General features: G+C 41.4%; 1 pseudogene; it reads left to right on the top strand.

The window, feature by feature from the left end:
• Positions 1 to 216: 216 nt before the first annotated feature.
• Positions 217 to 19968, top strand: LOC140245891 (uncharacterized; annotated as a pseudogene).
• The last annotated feature ends 306 nt before the right edge of the window (positions 19969 to 20274 follow it).

Here is a 20274-nt window from a genome sequence, read left to right as displayed (position 1 = left end):
GTGACAGATGCTTCCAAACAGGGCTGGGGAGCTGCTTTGGATTCGAGCCAAGCTGGGGCCCCTGGGACCCGCGGGAAAAGGAATGGCATATCAACAGACTGGAAATGCTTGCGGTCAAACATGCACTCCAACACTTTCAGGTGTTAGAAGGGAAATCTGTCCTCATAAAATCGGACAACAGACCAATAGTGACGTATCTCAACCAACAAGGGGAACATGATCACGCACACTAAGGGTGCTTCAACTCGGTGTAGTGAACCAAATGGTCCTCCAATGCGGCCAACCATCTATCGACCTATTTGCCTCAGCTCTGAACAAGCAACTACGAACATACTGCACACAACACAAGGATCCCATGGCTCTGGCAACAGATGCTTTCTCGATTCCATGGAACAATGACATGGCCTACGCGTTTCCCCCTTTTGCACCGATCACCAGAGTGCTGAACAAGGTCCACGAGGATCAAGCGAATGTGCTACTGATTGCCCCATGGTGGCCCCAGATGACCATAGTTTCCAACCCTTGTGAACCTTCTGAGAGACACACCAGCAATTCTCCCAGTCAGAGAGGACATCTTGAGCCAACCAGGAACAACACAGTATTACCCAAATCCATCCAATCTGAGGCTAACAGTGTGGCCAATTACAGGAATTCAGCAATTGAGGCGGGACTTTCAAGAACTGTCGATTTTACAGCACAGTACCTGTCAACAAGAGCAACTTAAGACTCCCGACTGCTGCACCACACTAGATGGTGCAGAGAGAAGGAGATTGATCCATGGAAAGCGTCTGTAGGTGAGATAGCTGATTTCCTCATTTACCTATTTGATAAGAAATTGTCAATTTCCAGTATCAAAGGAGTCGTGCAAAAAGGTTTTCCGAATGGTGAATCCGTGTTCTCGGTTATGTTAATGAGGCTAATGAAATCCTTCTTCCTAAATAGACCAAGCAGGAAAATGGTATCACCAACCTGGAGTTTCCCCAAGGTTCTCCAGGCCCTGGCTCAAATGAACCTATGCATAGTGCGTCTCTAAAAGACTTTACTATCTTTACTGTCTTTTTTAGTACGCCGTCGAAGCTTCATTCATGCCCTTTCTTCAGAGACTGGACACATACGCTGGGAGAAAAATAAAGTGAGACTTCTTCCTCATGCAAAATTTCCGGCCAAAAAAAAAAAAAAAAAAAAAAAACCAACACGAAGCCTCACCATCGTTAAAATTTGTGCGCCCCTGTCTGGGCACTCAAGTGGTACGTTCACAGGACTCATGACCTTAGATCATCGAAACAACTCTTTGGGAGCTTTCAGGCACCACATGGTGCAGTGTCACGTGATTCCATCTCTCGCTGGATATCAACCGTGATAAAATCGGGTGGTCAAGAGGTCCTTTTTTGCTAACAAGATCCGGGCACAAGACACACGGGGACTAGCGGTTTCTTGGGCACTTTTTAATGGGTCCTCCATGGAAGACATGAAAGCGGCATACTAGGCCAATGAGAACATCTTTACCACCTGTTATTTTATCCGATGTCATTCATGCATCCATCCATGCAAGGGTTCTCGTTACTGAAAGGGGGTTAGTGGATCTCACACCCTTTGTCTTTCTCACCATTTCATACTGACTTCCATTCACATGTTTACGTCTCTCAGGGAATATCATGCATGTGGCACTATCTCACGCTTACCTATTAATACCCGTTTCTTCCCACCGGTAGAAGCACATGTGGTACTCTGGTATAGCGATATGGTATAGATAAGTATGGTGGATTCTGCCGTAGATATGAATTTCAGTAGTGCGGGGTTTACCGTTGTGCAGTAAAGGGAGTTCTGTGAGGTAAATCTGCTCTCATAGAATTTTTTTCTTATTTCTCTTATCGGTATATACATGTAGTCTATAGTTCAAGTACAGCCTGTGCATATACATGATTAGGCAAGTGGTGAGTTTGAAATCAAGGTCTAGCAGTGTTGGCAGTCTTTGCTTCCCTGATTCCTGGGGAGAAGGAAAGATGGGAAAGGTAGTTAAGTGGGAAGAGACAGAATACTCTTCTTGGAGTTTGTTACACAGTCAGACATTGGTTTTCATAGCACTTCGCAAGAAATTTTAGTCACAGATTGGCATCGAAAAGAAAAGTCTTAATTAAAGATTTTTTTGAAGACATCAAGGGATAGGGAAATGCGGGTCGAGCAGAAAGGTATGGGATCATTAGAGATTAGAGATAAATAGGAGCTTTCCGTTGAAGAAACTTGTACACAATTGTTAAGATCTTGAAAACAATGCATCGTGTGACAGGTAGTCAATGAAGCTGCTTCAGGAAGGGGGGGGGGGGGGGGAGGACATGATCACGCCTACCAGTACGGCAATTGAAAAAAAAAACTTTATGTGTATTGTTTGCAATTTCTACAGGAGGAGCTGGAGAAGGCAACCAAAATCTGTCCGGAGAGGCCGGAGGATCTCACCCGTGGGGCGGACAATATCAGGCAGGAGGTCGCTCAGCTGGCAAAACAGATCCGGAAGGAGAAAAAACTGTAAGCCTTAGTGTCGAACAGGCGTTACTCAGTTCAAGGATTAGTCACTCAGTTTGGTTAACGTTCATGGATTATAGTTTTATTCACAAGATAACATGCTGATCACACAGCAAGCTCCTTGGAGGACTATGCCATTCTAAAATCTCCGTAACCGTGGATGCGCGTAATAAGGTAGAGCGCATGTACTGCGCATGTGCTAACAACACATAATTATGACAAACCTCCTTTCATTAAAAAAAAAACAAAAAACCATTAAGTGTGTACTCGAGGCGTTTGAGAAATAAACATCATTTGTAGCGTTTTTCTAACATGTTCACTTCTGACTCTGAATTGATTTCCAAAATACTTGAAACCTGCGCCAAAATAAGATTATACATAAATGCAACCACATCAGTCATAAGCTCTGAACATTCAAGGCTTAATACGGAAGAAAATCTTATATTTGGCATATTTACACCTCGCTCGAAAGGTAATTTCGTCGTGAACATGATCATAACACTGACTTAACGTCAAATCCAAATACGTTTAAAAATTGATCCGATTTTCGGAAATTTCTCAGATTTTTTGGAACTGAAAAACTCCATATTTACTTGTGACGTCAGTCTAAAGAGAAATGTCACGTGACACTCCAAAGTTGTTCGAGCTAGCTAGCTGCGCTGCGAGCAGTGCAACGCGATATTTTGTTATGGTATGTGATTATTTTCTCACCAAATTTTGGTCAAATTTCATTCTTATTTCGGAGGGAAAGTATTGATTTTCCGGTAGATATTGTGTGTATTATCAATTTCATCAATCTGAAGTACAGTTTCTTCCGTATTTTGATGAAATTTCTTTGAGAGTCGCTTTTTAAAAACGTCATTCGAATGTTGGCAATCAGGATTCGTCGGAATAAATTTTGTGTTGTAGTCTACCACACTGCTTATTGAAGTGAGCGAATTTCACATCTGGTCTAGATTAACTAGACTGCGCTGTACTGAACTCTTATTCGGCGCAAGTTACGAGGTAAATAAATCATGTTTTTACTGAAAATTTGTTTAATTAAATTGTGTATAATATTGTTAACCCGTTCCTTACGGGAACCTGGTTTACCAGGTTCCCGTGGAGCAACTGATATACGGGAACCTGGTTTACCAGGTTCCTAAAATAAAGACAAGGGTGCCTGCTTCATTTAGTGGCCTAAATTCATGTTTCTTTGTGTTAAAATGCTCAGAAAAGTGGGTTTGATAAAATGATCAGAGTTTATTCTATCAGGATTTGTTCTCCTGCTGTTTTGAAAAAAAGGTTTACAGTATTATGTACCTTTTCCTGATATTGTTTTTTGCTTGTTCTGCTGTAAACTAGTACGAACATGTACATAATGATCAAGGCTGAGATCAGTTAGAAATGCGGGTTCGCTGACCCCAGTCACCTCATTCAGGTACCTGGTTTTGTGTAGAACAAAAGATTCTGAGAGCTCATCAGCGCACGCTCTATTGTCCTCGCACCCGATCCATATTTCCATCGTTCACGGGCACGTGTAGTTGACCGTAGAAAGGGGGACACAATGAACTGCTTGACTGCCTTCACACAGCTGGATTACCAACCTGTGTGCCTCTCTGTCGACGGGCGAAAAGAATCTTGTTTGGGGGCATTAAAGGCACTCAGAGAATAGCGGAAGGAACGGGTTAAATGATGATGATGATAATGACGAGGAGGAATTGCAGGACGCTCGGAGATACTAATCCGTGCACAATGCTAGAAATCATAAAGTAGGCCTGACTTGTATTTTTTTTTTACCAAGTCAGGAATAATCGAACAGACCGGGCACGTCTCAAAATGTATTTCTATTTGCAATTCAGTCCTAAAATTCTCCAACCAGATTCAAATTGTGATGAGAAAAATCACATCAAAATTTATTGCAACAGTCTTGATCACAACTGCTAAAACTATGAAAAGATCAGCAAATTGGGACGATATTCCTCAACAAAAACTTGCTGAGAAAAATAAATAGATTGTAGATGTAGCACTACAGCTTCAAAACTTCTGAATTTTTGTATGAAACTGAAATTCAGACTCTGCTTGACATGATCTATTTGCTACCGTGAATTTTGAGATATCTACATGGATACGGAAATGCGCTAGCACCACTTACACTGTTACAGTGCCAGGTCTGCGATCGCGAAGCGGCGTCCCATATAGTGACATCTGCCTGGTTAGACCACACTTCGAGATAACTCCTACTAAAATTAACTAAATCTAGGTCTTGTCCGTGGTATCAATAAGACCACCAAGAGATTTATCTTGGCCAAAAATATCGGAAATCCATATCTGCAAAATTTCAGCACAGGAACAACACAGCCAGCTGAACTAGATCTAGACCTTGGAGTCTGGACTTTCTTCTGGACTTTCTTCTTGAAAAGCTTGAGAAGCGCCACAAGAAGCAGAAAGAAGAGTACGACGGAAAACGTGTACACGCACTAACACCTTTGATGGTAGGCCAGAAAGTGACTACACTTGACTACAAAACTGGGACATGGACACCAACAACGGTGATTTAGAAGTGCCCATGTGCAGAACCAAGGTCATACAAGATCCAGACACCTAATGGGAGAGTTTCCGCAGAAATCGGAGACACTTACGCAGCCTCATCCCACTACCAAAGCAGGTCCGCCTTGAAGATGAGATACCAAAAGATGGAGGTATCAGAACTTCACTACCACAAGAGAACCACAGACATGATGATGATGACAATGACAGAGAGACGCAGCCAAACGCTATGCAACGTGATTGTGGTAGAGAGACACAGACATACCACACAAGATCTGGCAGAGTAGTATATAAGCAGACCAAAACGACTGATTGAGCAATACTAAGACTTAACAGTGGTCCTTCTTCCATATACCTGTCAGACAAGTTAATCACACAATGAAATGTTAAATGTTAACATTCATATTCAGAGAATAGCCAACTTTTCAATTATTGGTATGGATGTATAACCAAGTTGAACTTTGAGGAGGAATTTGTATATACTGTGTATCGTTTTCAAAGAATTGCTTAGTTACCTTCAAAAATTTAACGATGACTTTTGATTGTATACTTCAAAGGCATTCCATTTGTTGGGTGTTGCTGTAAACAATAAAAAAGGGGGATAAAGAGAAAGGTGAATTTGCAGCTCATTGTGTTATGTTTTATACACACGTTACCATACCAGATATATAGCAAGGTGGTTAATGATAGATTTGTTCAGGATGAACATACAAGAGCATTGGTTGAGTTACTTTGTAGTATCAAACAGGTAAATGTTTGTTGGCCATAGTTATTGTAGATTACACAGAACTCTGTGTTGAAGAAGATGTGGGGAAAAAACTAAACACGAACAGATCCTTTACTGAGAAGAGTAGTTATTGAGATTATTTGCAAAGCGACATTATCTTTCTTATCAGAACAATTTTGAACTGCTCCGGAATGCTGTTTTTACCACATCTGATAAGTTCTATCTTCGTGTGCATCTTCTAAATGATGTTAACTTGAATAAGAAGTCTGCATGGTTATTTAAGAGATAGTTTTGTTTTACACTAATCCTTAATAATATGAAATAGGAACATTTGAAGCGTACAGTGTTCATTCAAGTTAAATTCTGTTGAGTAGAGTTTACTTGACACTGCAGTACATGTTTGGCATTTTAAAACCCTGTGAAACAAGTAGGCCAATTGCACCAATAGTATGAGAGCTTATAATACAATTACAATTGTATTTTATTTTATTGTATATTGATTGCAGCTCGGAGCCGAAATATTGAAAATAGGATGGTGTGATGACATTTAGAGATTGCAACATTGTTTTGCCATGTGAGAGTCAATCTGATTATCTCTCAATTCCCAAAACACATACATCTGTTGCATGCATGATATCATTTGAGGTGTACCGCAAGGAAGTTTACGTTGTCCACTCTTATTTGTTCTTTATATCACAAATATTAAAAATTCATCGAGTTTTATTTCCTTTTTATTATTTGCTGATGGTTCAAATGTGTTCTTTCTAAGTTCTGATCATGAGTTTTTGATTGATACTTTGAATATCGAGTTAAAAAGGTTACTTTACTAGATAAGAGCTAACAAATTATCAATCAATCTTCAAAAAATAAATTTATTCTTTTTCAGTGATTCTCTGGAAAAATTACCCCAGAACATTTTTTTTTTTGGATGATAGCCGTTGAAGAAGTTTCCTTGATTACATTTTTTAGGTTTGATTCTTGATAATAACCTTACTAGGAATTTGCATATCTATTCAATTTGCTGTTCAATCTCTAGGAATATCTGCGTTATAAATAAAGTTAAATTTTATTTTCCATAAAATGTTTTATGAACGTTATATTAATCTTCAGTTTTACCCTATCTGAATTGTGGCATTCTCGCCTGGGGTAGCACTTATTTCTCATATCTAGAAAGAATATATAATTACAGAAAAAAAAAGCTCTTCGTATAATTTTGAGAGAATCGTGGACTTTCATCAGAAAAATATTCTAAAAACAGAACAGTTTAAGTACAAATTAATAAATCATTCACTTCCTTTTGTGTTTGACTCCATGTTTATTCAAAATAAAACTGTACATTCATTCCTGACTAGACAAACTAATGAGTTTCAATTACCCCTGTTTAGGACGATTTTTCTTTTCTTGCAAAATCTAATTTCTCTTTCGCTGGACCAAAATTGTGTGGCGCTCCGACAAAATGAGTCATAAGTCGCACGGGGAGTTTTCCCGTAATGAGCCGAAAATGAAGGGGAAGCACTACTCGGGTCGAAATTTTTTTATGACGGATTTTGATTCCTTTATGTTTTATCTGTTTGTACAGAAAATTTCAGCGTGTGAAAATGAGTACAAGTGTCCCAAATCACCGTTTTTCTGAGACAATTTTTTTCGGTTACATTTTTTTTCGAACGCTCGCCTTTGCGTTGCGTTTCGCACCTATTGTTCTTGCCAGATCGAGACTCCGCCTCCGTTGCTAGGGTGTATGCTAATGAGGCATTGCTCTTGACCCCTTTGAAGACAAAAACAAAGCATGGTGCGCGCGGCGGCGTCGGCGGCCAAGCGGCGAGGGCTATAGAATTACGCAATAATAGTGAGCTGACCAAGGCTATTGATTGCATGACCAGCGAGTTTCGTTTGATACATGCACTCCATTTCAATGAGTGGTGATTGACATGACGCACAAATCGCACTGAAAAAAATAATTCCAACGAACGATCACGCAAAATTTATGATACTTTATCTATGAGCTAATACAATGATCACATATCGAACTCGAAACCTTTTTTATGCGTGTGTGTACTTTTACAACGGTTATTAATTGGCCTCATTAATGAATTTGTTCAAATAATCATAACTTTCGTTCCCTGGTATGTGACTTGCTGTTTAAAGTTCATCTCTGGAGATATAGTAGGGCCTAAGTTGTCAATTATTCTCGTTTTTATAAAGTCGACAATTTGTGTGTTAATTCGCCAAATGTATGTAATGCGTACTATTATTTCCCTGGTTAATGAAACTTATTGCCTTATTACTTATGATGGTTTGGGCCGTGACGGCATGGAGAGAAATAGGTTGACAAACATTATTAATGCCCAGATAGCTCGTGTTCCCTTTGGAGGATATTCTGACTCTAGTCATCTGTGTATTTTTTTAGAAGTAGGACCTATTTGAGAAAGGGACAGAAAGCTGTGTCGCTACTCAAAAGTGTGCTTCTTCATTTTGTTTTGTTTTTTAATCAGAATGTTTGTAATGAAAGTTGTTTGCCGTGTATTGCGTGTAGCTGACATGTGAGAGGTCAAGTCTGCAAAGAATTGGGACAATTGGGTTGGCTAACAGCTTTGCCAAGTAGCAGCGCTAATTGCCCATTGAATTGCGTATTCTGAGGAATTTCGAATGAAAGAACTCGCACGGCAATGTTCACGCCTTGTATCCGAGTAAACCCCGCATCAACGAAGCCTTAAACAATGAAAGGTAAACTTCCTGCTATCAAGGGGTGGATAATCACGCAACCAGTATTCTTTCTTCGCCATTGATAGCAGAATCAATGACGGAATGGAGCAACAGTGTTGGAGGATCGGCATTATGTCTGCTAATTTGTAAAGGAATTTTTCAGTCTCCTTTTGTGTTCAGAACCACAGTCAGTGACGCTAACTTACTCTATCTCCTACAAGCTATCGTTACCATCTTAAAACGTGAATTTTATGAAAGGCTAAAAGTGATCACTTAATCAGTTCTTCCGCGTGACACATGCAGGCTTTTATAATAGCATACCAAGCTTAAATCGTTTACCTGTATAGAAAGGGCGGGGATACACACTTATCGCAATCATCCGGATTTGAGAGTGATACACTCTACTACTTTTCTTCATCTTTCCCCCGACAAAGACCATGGTAATTCAAAACAAACAAACAAATAAACAAACAAATAAACAAACAAACAAACAAACAAACAAGCAGTTGATTTATATCAGAACGTAGAGATTTTTTTGTGTTTCATGTGTGTATAGGTCATCTCTTGATGTATAGTAGGCATTTGTTGTCGTTTTTACAGCGTTTCCTAATAAATGCCTATAGCGAAAACCCAACAAAACTTCTATCAAGGAGGGAAGGGAACTTAGATTTAAATATCACATAGTTTACAGAAATCAGACATGTAAATAAGGCAATCATATACATCCGCACGGCCGATTGTAATCTCTTACTATGATTATCAAACATGATCGCCTGCATTTACGTGCTTTTTTTAATTTCTTGAACTTTGCCTCATTTTCTCTCTTTTTTTTTAACAATTGCTCGAAACATTTAAAAATCGTAACACAGTCTGCTATCCCACAACATAATATTCCATTTGATTTGTCACTTATTGTTGGTCGGGTGACGCCAAATGTTGGAATCTCGAGCGATGATACACGGCATTTTGTTTGTTGGTTTTCGTCTCTTTGCTCAAAAGAATTTTGACTACGATTACAAGACACAACTGATGGTTTACAGAAGTGATCATCAATTCAGTAAGGATTAGTCAAGTCATGAATTCACTTTACCCATCATGACTGTCTAATCGAACTACGACATTGTTTGGGTAACCGCGCCTTTTTATTCTCATAGTTCAAACTAATTCTTGACATAATCAAAACAAATAATTCTTTATCAAATTTCTCAAAATACTCAATAGACGGCCTAAGTCAAAACTTTCTACAAAGATTGCCTATACGGCAATATTTACTAGCCTAAACAAGTTTTCTAGAGCTATCAGTTCCCCCCAATGACAATGACTTCGATCGCGTTTTGAACTTGTATCGAACTACTTTCAAAACAGCTATTACCTTTGTAGTTCGATTAATAAACCAGTCTTTTGAATTCATAACCAACATTCGTAATCGTAACAATACAGTAACATAGTACTGCATGTCAATAAAAGTTGGCAAATGTAAATGCTATAATAGTAGCGCAAAAAAAAAAAAAAATGAGTAACGATTATCTTCATACATTCTAATTCCTAGTGATGTCGCTACGAAAATGACACATGGTTTGGTTCAAGCAAATAAAAGTAAAAAGGAATGGGATATACTTCTAATGATAGTACCACGCCGTACAATGCATTTCACTGTATTTTGTAACATTTGGTTACGTTTCTGTGCGCTTTACGTATACGGAAAATAAAAGGCAGATTGGTGCTATTAACATGCTAACACGCAACGCATTCAAAATGTTTTTTGAAATACACCATATACAATATAATGTTTTAGTATACAGTTTGAAACTTTGAATTTGCGAGTCCTTTATGAAATTATGATCAGGGTTATTACATTATCAAGCAAAAATCAAAGTATTTAGGGATTCGGATTTGCGCAGGAGACTAACAGTGCTATATATGGCGATCGTTCGCGACAGAGACAATCCTCTTCAATAGATATACAATGCAATTCTGTTTTCATGAATTGAAAGAGAAACGAAAAGAAGTCAACTTTTTAACTTCATTTAGCTTTCTCACCAATTGAACTTGATTTGATCTTCCATGCATGATATCGCTGTGTGCTCTATTAATTATATTAAATCATTTAATCGGCGTGATTGTTTTTATGCAGAATATCACAGGTAAGTTTAATTCATTGAAGTTCATAATGTTTGTACATATGGCGTGTTCGTTGTTTTCTATTTTCATTTTTATAATATATCACGTGTCCATTATCTGATTCTGACCACGAAAATATGGCGACTGTTTAAATGCGGAGCATGTATTGGAAAACTGTAATGTCTCCTGCCAGTATAGACAAACTAATTTCTAGTCTATCCCCGCTTAAAATTGAAATGAAATTGAACAAAAAACAAAAAACAAAACGAAGTTCGACTTTCAGTAGATTTCAACCGTTTTGTATAGTGCCTGATTCATGTAATGGACACAAGTCTTTAGCACATAAGCAATCACACAACTTTCGTGAATAGATGTGTCTTAATGATTGCATCTCATGGAAGAAAACTCGTCTCCTTGCCTGAATTTTAGCTTCTTCCTGTTCAAGCTCCCGTGAAAGAAATAGTTGAACATCAATCGCAATCATTAAGAGAGGCACATCCTTAGAAATAAGCACAGGAGTACTGAGACACACTACGAAATAAAAACGGGCCTTTTATCGCTATTGACAACGCATGACATTGAAATGCTTTTTTTTTTTCCTTGGGAGAGGGGGGTAATACAATTGATTATTCTGAAGGTTCGTTAATCACACAATGAAATATGGTTTGCTATTAGCTTAGGTTCGTTAACAAGAAAATTAAATGCGGTTCCTTTCCGGTAGTTCCTTTACCCGAAAGTAATCAAGCAATCATTTTTTTTTTCTGATAAGGTTTGTGAATACAAAACGAAGTGAAGAAGGCCTAAGTATTAATTCCGAATATTTTTCAGTATTATTATTTATGATCCACTTCTCAAACGCAGAAAGATTGTAACTGCACATGTGATGTAAAAAAAAAAAAAAATCCGCTTAAGCTACAAGTTAATTGTTTTTTATATGCTATGCTATTAGAAAAGTGACTGAGAATCATTGTAAACCCAACGTGAAGCTGTCAAGCCTACATCAACCTTTGCTTCTGATACTTCTGATACTTCTGATAAGCGATAATTACTGTGCACGCAACGCCTATAAAGGAAATGTGCCTTTAATATGGCGGGAATTCATAATGTTACGGCTGTATACAGCTGCAGCAGAAAAGACGCGAAAGCAGTTTTTGATGCTCTGCAACATTACGACCATGTGCGTAATTTGAGGGTTTTAAGTACACGCAAAGAACACGATCTCAAAAGACGACTATCGTTAATCAACTTCATTGACTTTTTCTACCGATGCTGTCTTTTGAACCCCCGCTTAGAATATATAGGTTCTCAGGTTCTATTTAATAGGTATTAGTACTTGCTAAACGCATCCTCTTTAGTTTCCATTGACAACAACATGGGAGGAGAATGGAAGCGATGAACGCCCTCGCTAAAAGACGCTTCTCGTAAGACGCATTGCGTGCCCGCCTACAATAGGTTCTCAGGTTCTATTTAGGTATTGGTACTTGCTAAACGCATCCTCTTTAGTTTCCATTGACAACAACATGTATGGGAGGAGAATGGAAGCGATCAACGCCCTCGCTAAAAGACGCTTCTCGTAAGACGCATTGCGTGCCTTCTTTTCTTTCTACTGTTTCCTATTGTTTGTGAGTTAAAAATTGCGGCAAACCACAACGCAGCCGACACACAACGCGTACCGACTCATTCATGCGGCAGCAGCGGCACGGACACAAACGCGCCGAAGTTTACATTCGGGCTGCCGTATTGGTCAGAATCGTTAATGATAGACCTGTCCTGCGATTGGTTGATTATCTTACATACCCAAGCTATCGCCTTATACGGTAGTGCGTGCGATGGAGCGTAAACGCCGTCGCTAAGCAGGACAGTTGTATTGTTTCGTCCCGTGAAAGAAACAGGTTGTGAACATGAACATAGCCTGAACTTTGAGAGCGATTTTCTCCGTTATTTAGAAAATCAACTGACATAACAAACGTGGTTAATATTCGTTTTTATGATCTATAGGGATGTCGAAATGAGTTGTATTACATATCAGTGTAAAGCTTAGAGTCTGTAGAATTCACTTATAGGCATAACTACGATTTCATTTTTTGCGACTTTTGACTCATTCCGACGGAGCGCCACACAATTCTGGAATTCCCTTGGCAACGGCATAAAAGGATCTCTAAAGGCCGTGTAACACCTTTCCGGGCAAGCCTTGCGTGCGACGAACAATTCTTACTACCCGGAGGTCCCCGGAATGAGCCGCACATGACAGTACCTAGCACGTATATCACCTGTAGTCACCCGGAGGTGTGCACGCAAATCTTTTTACCCGCAACCATGTTTCGGCCCTGTCACACCTTTCCGGGCAAGCTATGTAGGCTTGTTGCGTGTAGGGATTTCCAGCATACCGGAAATTTCTGAGGGCGAACTAGAATTTGGGCGAGTCAGTGCATGTGTCTTACTTGCTGGACGCGTTCTACTTAAATTCTACTCGCGGGTATACTGTGTGACCTTTGTACCAGTCGCGTGGGAGCTGACAACTCAGCGAAGGAATTCCTCTGAAGGAATGACAGAAGTCCCACGGAATGTCATTATCTTGGCTGCATACGGGGACTGCAAAGTACGTGCGTGGGAGTTGCCTGCGAAGTGCTGCCGCTAAGGGCTTCCTACTGGCGTTCTGCGTGGACCTCTCCGGGCATCCCCGCAACTCACCCGGAAAAAGTTTTGGTCATGCTCAAAACTTGACTGCGGTTAAATCGGACTTGCATGAGCACCTCCGGGCAACTACGGGCGAGATACGCGCTAGGTACTGTCAGGTGCGGACCAACTGCGGAGAGCTCCGGGTAGCAAATTTGCTTCCCCGCAAGTCAAGCCGCAAAACTTCCCCAGATACCGAATGACAAGGCCTTGAGCATGCTTAAAACTTGTTCCGAGTGAGTCGTGGTGGTTCGCTTGCAGAGGTACACGCAGAACACCAGTAGGAGACCCTTACCGGCAGCACCTCGCAGGCAACTCCAATGCAGGTACTTCTCAGTACCCACAAGTCGCTCGTAGCAGAAAACGGATCGGTCTTAAAGCCCTCACGCAGGACACACGGAATGTACGCAAGTAGAAGCTAAGTACAGTAGTACGCGTTTAGTAGGTAAGAAACAAGTGCGAAAATTGCAAACATTCTTGTTCGCCCGCGGAAAATCTTCTACGTTCTGGAAACTACCTCCTCGCCACAAGCCCGCGTAGCTTGCCCGGAAAGGTTTCAACACTCTAAGACCCCGTTTACAGTGCGAGGCTCGGCCGCGGCCGAGCCCGCCTTCATTTCAATGTAAACGCGCAAAAGGCCAAATGCAAGGCCAAAATTGGCCTCGCATTTGACCACACTCTGGACCCCGTTTTAAAGTGAGACGCTCGGCCGCGGCGAGCCGCGGCCGAGCCCGCCTTCATTTCAGTGTAAACGCGCAAAAGGCCAAATGCGGGGCCAATTGGTCTCGCATTTGACCACGCTCTGGAAGCTCTGGAGGCCGAGCCCGGCCTTTTCTCGGTGTAAACGCAAACTAGGCCAAATACGCGGCCAATTTTAGTCTGGCTTCCAAACCCTCTGCCAGTACTATTTCGCTAATCAGGATATCAACCCCCTCAACGTCGAAAACTAGTATAGTTTAAGGTGGTTTTGTCCTGCAAGGGATTTTTTCCTTCGGCAAAGGCCTTTACCCAAAAGGCGACTTCGTCGCCACGGAATCCAGTTGGCAAAGGGTCTGAAAACCAGACTATACCAAATTGCGTTTGTTTACAAGCAGAACGCCACTACGACAAAATATCGAAAGGTTTGAATCAAAAGCGCGGCCGAGCCCGGCAGTGTAAACGGACAAAATTGCGGGGCTCGGCCCAGCAATTGAGGCTGGGCTCGGCCGCGGCTCGGCCCAGCCCCGCACTGTAAACGGGGTCCTGGAGGTGGTGTCGGCTGCGGCCGAGCCCGGCCTCTTCTCAGTGTAAACGCAAACTGGGCCAAATGCGCGGCCAATTTTAGTCTGGCTTCCAAATCCTCTGCGTGCACTATTTCGCTATTCAGGATATTAACCCCCTCAACGTCGAAAACTAGTAGAGTTTAAGGTGGTTTTGTCCTGCGAAGGATTTTTTCCTTCTGCAAAGGATTTTTTCCTTCGGCAAAGGTCTTTGCCCGAACGGCGACTTCGTCGCCACGGAATTCAGTTGGCAAAGGGTGTGAAAACCAGACAATATCAAATTACGTTTGTTTCCAAGCAGAGCGCCACTACGACAAAATATTGAAAGGTTTGAATCAAAAGCGCGGCCGAGCCCGGCAGTGTAAACGGAAAAAAATGCGGGGCTCGGCCCCGCAATTGAGGCAGGGCTCGGCCGCGGCTCGGCCCAGCCCCGCATTGTAAACGGGGTCTAAGTCTGAAATTAAAGAAAACTTTTATTAATTCTTATATCACTGTTGATTTGCATTTTTGAAAGCTGCTACTTGATTTCTTTGCTGCTAACGTCTGTGACTTGTATAGATTATTTTCATAAACGTTATAATACATTATTCATATATAGTCAACTTCTCGGTAAGACCATGGACCTACAACGAATAAGACCAAAGTCTCATGTGCATTGGCATCGACCCTTGAACTCTTCCTCCTTTGCTCCTTCCTCTGTCCTCTTCCTGTCCCTTTTTGCTCTTTGACCTCCTGTTTATTCTTTCCACGCGTATGTAAGAGAGCTGCTTTGTTTCTGTCTGTGTTTGCGTTTGTGTGCGTACTTGTTTTATGTTCTGCTTCCCGAGGTATATGTCTGATTGTCTCATTTCATTATTACTACAATTTGTACTACTCACGAGGAAACTGCATTCTACAAGCTTGGCTTTCCAGCAGTCCCCTCCATTTCCTATTTTTTCTTTGTTTTGATTCAGTTACATTTTTCCATGTATTTCTTCATCTAAAGTATGTTTATTGTTTCACAAATGACGTGCTTAATCTCATTTGGATATGCAAAAGTTACATTTTATTTTACTTTGTTTATATGTAATTGTCATATTGTATACTTTGGCAGGAAATGAAATGAAATGCAATGAATGAAAATGTCAAGTGACTGGCTTAGGCGACGAAAAATAAAGCATTTCCAATTTACATTCGAAGTTTTACGTACGTACATGTATGTATTCCTCTGTACATGCAGAAGTTGACCTCTCCTCACTCCTGTCAAGATGGCCTTATGTAGAATTGAATGTTGTAAGTGAGGGCTGCTTGTCTTCAGGCAAAGACACTGTCCCTTTTGTGTGGGTCACAGAACAGGGAAAAAATAATTTACATTTTCTTCTTTTTCCTCAGACAAGGGGATCCAGACGTAATCAAAGAGGCACACAAAGAGAGGAGACAGAAGTACTCAACAGTTGAGAAACAGATCGAGAGCAGCAAGAAGATGATCAGAGTGAGAATCCTGTCTGGTTTGCCCTTCTCCCTTTCCCTTTCCTTCTGCCTCCCGACTCCCTCACTTTCCCTCCATTTCCTCCCCTCTCTCGCCCTTTCCTTTTCCCTCTCTTGCCTTCCTGTACCTGCTCCCGCCCTTTCCCTTTCCCCTCCCTTTCCCCTCCCTTGCCCTCCCCCCCCAGTTTCTAGCTCTCTATTTCCCTTAATAGTCCATCCTATCAATGTACATGTTACTTACTAAACTTAGTATCTGTGATCTGTGCACAAAATCAGTACAGCTTGCAATCCATGGACTTATGTCTCATGATTACAATAGTTCATCTGTATATTGCTACATTGACTAAAAAGTATTCACGTAGGTATTGTTAGATATCAAATTACATATTCTGTTTTATTGTTGTTGGCTCTACATTATTCTGCACCCTCACTGTAATCATCATGCAAGGTTTCTTTAATCCTCGGGCACTTGTTTGCTTGAGGTACCAAAGATCGAGCAGCCATGGGGAATGCATGTGACTTGGACCGGGTACACGTCACGATACCGACACCCACGACTAATAAACAGCCCAAGAGTCATACAGCTCACAAGTCATACAGCCCATGAGTTATAGGTCCTACAGCTCACGAGTCATACAGCCCATGAGTTCGACACTAAGCCAACAAGACCCACGAGACCGACACATTACGCGCTGTGTTGTATCTGTCGAACTCGTGGGCTGTTTTCACTTAATTGTGTCGGTCTCATGGGCTTTATTTGCCTAGTGTCGAACTCATGGGCTGTATGACTCGAGAGCTGTATGACTCATGGACCTGTTTTCAATGTCGAACTCATGGGCTGTATGACTCGAGAGCTGTATGATTCATGGACCTGTTTTCAATGTCGAACTCGTGGGCTGTATGACTCGTGGGTGTCGGTCTACTGGGATGTTTTAGGGTTTGCATGGACTTGTTTCTTCCATGGCACCTCATCTATCTTGCTAGGTGGAATGAAATCATGATTTTTTATCATTATCATCACCATCATTGGAACTTCATAATACAGGGGAACAATTGGTATAACGAGCAGATTTGGATCAATGAAATGTCATCAAGATTTTGGGTATCTCGTTAAATCACTGGTAAAAACAAAAAGAATAACAGGTATGGGCCTGCTAATTAACCTCATTTAGTCAGGTATCTCGCTATTCACAAGGGATAAAAAAATTAAAAGAAATGGGATCTACAAAATAACCTCATTATACCTGTGATCTCGCTTTATCCGACCTCACTATAAAGACGTTCCACTGTATATGTGAGGTAAATGCCTGTTGCTATTGTTTCTTTTCAGGTGCTGGAAGATCAGCTGAACGAGAGGATTGTGAGGTTTTCCGACCATCGCCGCTCCATCGCCTTACGGACAAAGAACCTCTTCTATAAAATGATGTCAAGCCTTGGATACTCCGGTCAGATCACGTTCAACCACAAGGCACGGCAGCTCAACCTGATTGTGAGTGATGGCCATGTGTTAGAATTCATGGCAGGATAAGTATAGGGTATTGGATCCCCCGGAAGAGAAAAACACTTGCGGATACCTTGGATTCTGTAGCGGTATGCCGTTGCTATGGTGTCAGATCTGTAGTTTGCGCTGTTATACTATACCCACATTTCTTCTTTGATGTGTTGGTGTATGTGTCACAGGGCGCTGCCGCCGCACCATCCCGTAACTGGATCAAAGGCTTTCTCTCTTGAGAGTCTACAAAATAGGCGAAACAAATGCTTCTCCAGTTCAATAATCACTTGGTTTATTGTACTGAATTTTGAAATGTATTTAAAACATGAGAATAGAAATGACACGTGAACCCTACTGAAAAGTCATAATGACGGGCGCTGGACAAGCGGTGGGATAGCATGCTCCCTACATTCCACGTCTGGGCGTTGTCCGGCGTGTTCACATGCATCACCACCAGTAGAGGTCTGCGGCATATATTCGCTGTATGCAAATCAGGCTTGGGGAGAAAGACACGCAGAATGGTCGACTTTTGCTCCCCAATCTGGGGATCAAAATTCGGTACTTTTAAGGGCTAACATTAAGGGTGCGAATCAGATCTCAAAAGGCCCTTGCACTGTCCAACTCAGCTCTCGATGAGCTCGCTTTTTCGCACTCATTCATTCCCCCACCATACAGCGCGAGGTCCTTTGCAAAAGGTTAAAACGAATGGTATGATATTATATACATGTAGGACATTTCGGATCAGTTAAGGGAATACATTTGCACTGTGAGGTAATGTTCATTGTTAGTTCATACATGGAAACCTCGTTGGAACTCGCACGCTCATAATGAGACATCACTTTTATAACTGTGTGAATTTGGCAGTCCTGATTTACCATTACTGGATTTTGCTGATTTCTTTTTTACCATGCTTACAACAAGGTAACGGTTGAAACAAGGTAAAATTAAAAGTTATGTGACATCCTTAAACAAGGTTTTTGTGTAAATCACTTCATGTCAGTTCAGTCAATGAGAAAACGATGGAAACTTAATTTTTCTATATTTGCAAATCAAAAACCAGGTTGATTCGGATCAGAGTAAGGCTCTGAAGGGTCGAAGACAGGACACGTCAGCCACCGACGTGCGGAGTCTGTCGGGAGGGGAGCGCTCCTTCTCCACCGTCTGTCTTATCATAGCACTGTGGGAGTCCATCGAGTCGCCCTTCAGGGTCATGGACGAGTTTGATGTCTTCATGGTAAGCACAGTGATGTGGGAGCATTCGTTATTTGGTTTAGACCAGTATACAGGTAGTGAATGGTCATGAGTGCAGTGGGGTAGGATTTCGCACAAGTTGAAAGATGAGGCATGCCACTCAATATGGCAAATCAGAGTTAGAGCACCTCATCTTTTATTGGATGCGATTTTATTTTTTCCTTTGCTTGGGTAAGTACAATACTGGAAAACACAATATTTTCATGATATGCAATTTTCGCGAATTGGAGCCGACAGCCTTTTTCGCGGCATGAAATTTTTGCAAGATGCCTCTAACATTCAGTGCATGAAGTGCAAACAAGAACTTCCGCATGCATTTTAATTTCGCGAATTTTGGCTCTCGCAAAACTACCGAAATGAAATGCACGCGAACATTCCTCCTTTTACAGTACACTGTTTGTTTTATAAAACACCTTGGACCTTAGTTCCAGAAAGGGAAATGATTGTGTAATCAAATTGTATTATTGCAGAGTTGCACCACCATGCAGCTGATTGACTGTCTGCTACAAAGTATGAAAGTGACACCAGAGATGTGCAATAGTATGAGTTGATTGTGAGCCTGCCATGGGAGTAAAATTTAATTGATCGACAAAAACTGCATGCTAAACAGTGACACTAGCATGCAGTGGTATGCTAAACTGCCTATTTACTGACTTTTAAGCAGGCCAATTTTGTTGTAAATCAAGATAAGAAGTTATACTGAATACGAATATTTATATTTTTTAGTCTAAAATTGAACAAAAATTGTTCTAGAAAGGCTGCAAATTGGGTCGATTTCCCCTCACTCACGGCCTCGGTATTCGTCTAGAATTCCGCCACTTACTTGATGACGTCATTACGTCGAAGGACGCATTCCACTGGCGCATAAACGTGCCGGCTGTTTTGCAAATGAGTTGCGTGCATTTTCAGTCAAAGTGAATGAAGTTCAAGCAAACTGATACTTTTATTGACGTAAAATGACCTAAGACGATCTCGACCTCAGTATTTAAGTCGATGAGGATGAAGACAATAGTGATCATTGAAACCAGGAGTGATGACAGCGACAATTAATATGACAGAGATTTGGAGGAGTTAGGGAAGGCGGAAGACGGTGTGCCAGCGGCAGAAGTAGGCGGTGGTTCCGCAGCCCGGCTAAAGGTATCAGCATAATAAACCTGCTCCCCGGCAAGCCTGGGGTTGAGACCGACGAAATGGGACATTTGGACAAACGGGCGATTATGTAGCACCTACTTTGGTATAATTACACCAAAATAATAGGATATAGGCCTGGTTAATACTATAATAGCTTGAACAATATCGGTAAATCTAGTCAACTGGACTTACTTGTAATTTGGAGTAGCGACGTTTCGCGTCCGCTCCGGGACGCTTCATCAGGCCGACTGATCTTTGGCGGCAATTGGTTGTTGACCCGTAACAGGGTCGGGGAATTTCGGAAAGCGCCGAGGAATCTTCCGAACCGCCGGGTTGTAGGCTCCGGTTAGGTTGTGTCTCAGGCCCCCTCCTCGGTTTAGGGATGGCTCCTCCCTTTT

Source organism: Diadema setosum, unplaced genomic scaffold (genome assembly GCF_964275005.1).
Source record: "Diadema setosum unplaced genomic scaffold, eeDiaSeto1 scaffold_53, whole genome shotgun sequence".
In the NCBI taxonomy this organism is placed as follows: Eukaryota; Metazoa; Echinodermata; class Echinoidea; order Diadematoida; family Diadematidae; genus Diadema; species Diadema setosum.
The sequence above is the reverse complement of the archived record's forward strand: the minus strand, read 5'-3'. Positions and strand labels throughout refer to the sequence as shown.